The 3,147-nt window shown below is 37.6% G+C and overlaps 1 protein-coding gene and 1 long non-coding RNA gene across 2 annotated transcripts in view; both read left to right on the top strand.

Annotated features, from left to right (window-relative positions):
- The window catches only part of LOC106873171 (probable E3 ubiquitin-protein ligase DTX3), a 486,006-nt gene that overhangs the window by 285,235 nt on the left and 197,624 nt on the right, over positions 1-3,147 (top strand). The gene's annotated exons all lie outside the window — the stretch shown is intronic.
- LOC106873172 (uncharacterized) overlaps positions 352-3,147 on the top strand; it is a 32,267-nt gene continuing 29,471 nt past the window's right edge. The window contains exon 1 of the long non-coding RNA XR_001409846.2: positions 352-473. This is a non-coding gene — a long non-coding RNA (uncharacterized LOC106873172). The remainder of the gene's footprint in view (positions 474-3,147) is intronic.

The following is a 3,147-nucleotide window of genomic DNA, read 5'->3' as shown; positions in this document are numbered from 1 at the left end:
AGAGAGTGAGAGAGAGAGAGAGAGAGAGAGAGAGAGACAGACAGACAGACAGACAGAGATTTGCGGGAGAAGGACTGGGAGAGGATTGGAGGAAGAGCATGAAAATGAAATAACAAAGCACTTTTCCAGTCCACTCAGCTGAAAAAATAAACGAATAAATAAAATGAGTTGCATCTTTTGTAGAAAGGTGTCTTGATGATTACAGTACACCGGATGTTAATGAAACTGTTCTGATTTTGTTTTGTCTGTATTTTTCGACTGCTTGTTTTAAATGCTAAAAATCCATCAAACTACAAACCCTTTTGTTTTTATTTTGTTGTTTTAATATGTATTGTCTGTATTTGTTTTTTCAGATAAGCTTGTTTTGACAAACGGATATGTAACTGATTCGGACCATTTATCACCCAACGCAGCGCTGTTGGCAAAGGCACTGTGCACCAAAGATGGAGAAATTGACGTCAAATGTTACAGAGGTAAACGTTTTGATCTTATTTTCATTTATTTCTAATTTAACACTCATATTATTCCATTGATTGGCAGAATCATTTGGGTATCGTGCAAATGTCTTGCTGTATTTCTTTCTGCTTCTTGGTTTTTTAAATTCAAATCCCGCTGAGGTAAATTTTGCCTGTCGTCTTTCCAAGTTCGATAAAATAAATGTCCCGCAGGCAACGATTTAATCATCTATACCCTTTCAAATTTCCAGCCTTGTGACTATGATAGAAACATTCTATTATCCTTCCCTCACATTTTTGTAGTGATTAATTAAAGTCTCCAAACTATGCAGTCAAATAGAAATTCCAATTTGATCTCTAAGCAACATCAGGTATACCTTTTCCCTTGGATGTGTATGTAAATACCTGACTGGATTCGAACAAGGAACGTTTGTATTTATGAACAAAGAGTAATAATGTCCTACCTTTGCTATTAGTCCACTAACATGCGCTTTGTACATGATTCAATGACCTAATTATGACTGTTTGGAAATGAATGTTTCTCGTTCTCATTCATTCTGGTATTCTATAATAACCATGAATAAGGCATCTGTTGATGATCGAAGACCAAACTGATTGAAAAATAATATAGCTCATGATTATTGGGAATGGAAGATGAAGAAACCTGACGTTTCGACACTAACTCTTCGTCTGAGAGAGAAATGAAAAAATTTCAGTAGTTGGAAAGCTCATTCCTGGAACATAAGGTTCCAGTCATCCATAGCATACTGATTTATTCAAACTCGTGAACATCATTGGTTAATTTTTGCCAACACAAACCGGCACCAGTTTTTCTAGGCTTAAGTGAAAAGTATTGTAGATCTTTGAAGGCGCGCGACTAACGTATAGAGTGTTGGCCTCATGGTCGTTAGTCAGTAAATTCGAGTCTTGGACCGGGCGATACAAAGTGTCCTTGAACAGTGCACTTCACTTCATGTTGCTCCAATACATTCAGCTAAGGATGACAAACAGGGATTATCCTTGTGACGGACAGACTTTTCGTTCAGCGGGTGGAAGTCTTCTACTCTTGACTTAAACGCCATGAAAATCCAATTAAATCCGATCCCATAAGACTGTAGGTCCGACAGGAATAAAAAGGAGAAAAGAAGGTATACGTATAGATATTTTAAAGCTTCTAAAATTTAAAAGATGAAGTTAATAATCCAATAAATTATAACTTCGTGGCTTTGCAAGAATCGTTAGAGCATCGGACCAAATGCTGAGACCCCGCTTCGGTCATGACTGACCATGGGATTGCACCTAGAAAGTTACCCTCTGAGGCACAAGTCCGGGCAAGGTTGTTTATGGTAGACCAGCAGCTGCCCATGCATACCAGCCTCCCCTCTCCACGCCACCAGTGTTAACCAAGGGAAAGGCAAAGGCCAGTACAGCTTGGCACCTGTGACGTCGCAACTCATTTCTACAGCTGAGTGAACTGGAGCAACGTGAAATAAAGTGTTTTGCTCAAGAACACAACACGCAGCCCGGTCCCGGATTCGAACTCACAACCTCACGATCGTAAGCTCGACGCTCTAGCCACTGAGCCATGCGCCTTCATAAATACTTTGCGATATTTACATAGAGCCCTTCTTATTCTGAGTTCAAATTACACCGCAGTCAGTATTTCAACTTTGTCTTTCCTTCTTCCGAGGTAGATTAAATAAACTATAACGGAGATACTGTTTTTGATTTAGTCGACTAGCCAATTCCCGCCAAAATTTTGTGACTCTCTATCAATGTAAGAAATTATTAAATTCAACTCATCTGAGACATTCAGACATTTCATTTAAACGATTCCTTATCTATATTAATGTCTATATAAGTCACAAAATTACGGTACAAATAATTTGAATCTATATCAATAATAATCAGCTAGTTCTTTGCACGGCCCGCACGTTTTGATGAGAGAGTAAAATAGATTAAATCGAGCTCCTAGATTAAATAGATTAAACGCGGAAGATAAAGTTGAATAAGAACGATAGAATAAAGCGTTAATCTGAATCTCGGTTGATTTGCACTCAGCACGTAAAGGAGGCATAAGGTATTTCGTAGATGCTCTATAGATTTTGCTAATCCTGCGTCCTCCTGGTTATCAACTAAAAAGGAAATAACTTCATTCGTTAGCATGGCTTGCAGTTACACACATACACACGTACATACATACTTACATACATACATTCATGCACAAACGCACACACATAAATACATACGCACAAACTCACATGCACACATGCGTGCACGTGCAAGTGTGTAGCTTAAAGTAGTTGGACTAACAGTATTTCAAAATTCAAAAGGAATGTATCTTTATAGCAAAAATCTAATAAAGTGCTCAATAAACTACGTTCAGAGTGGTATAACTTTATAACATTATAAATGTAGACTAATAATAATAATAATAATAATAATAATAGTAATAATAATAATAATAATCTTTTCTACTTTAGGCACAAGGCCCGAAATTTTGGGGGAGGGGGCCAATCGATTAGATCGATCCCCAGTACGCAACTGGTACTTATTTAATCGACCCCGAAAGGATGAAAGTCAAAGTCAACCTCGGTGGAAATGATGATGATGATGATGATAATAATAATAATAATAATAATAATAATAATGCCACAAGGGCAGCTTGTGCGGGAGGGGATTAAGTTGATTA

The sequence above is a fragment of the Octopus bimaculoides genome, chromosome 14, assembly GCF_001194135.2.
Source record: "Octopus bimaculoides isolate UCB-OBI-ISO-001 chromosome 14, ASM119413v2, whole genome shotgun sequence".
Taxonomy (NCBI): Eukaryota; Metazoa; Mollusca; class Cephalopoda; order Octopoda; family Octopodidae; genus Octopus; species Octopus bimaculoides.
The sequence above is the reverse complement of the archived record's forward strand: the minus strand, read 5'-3'. Positions and strand labels throughout refer to the sequence as shown.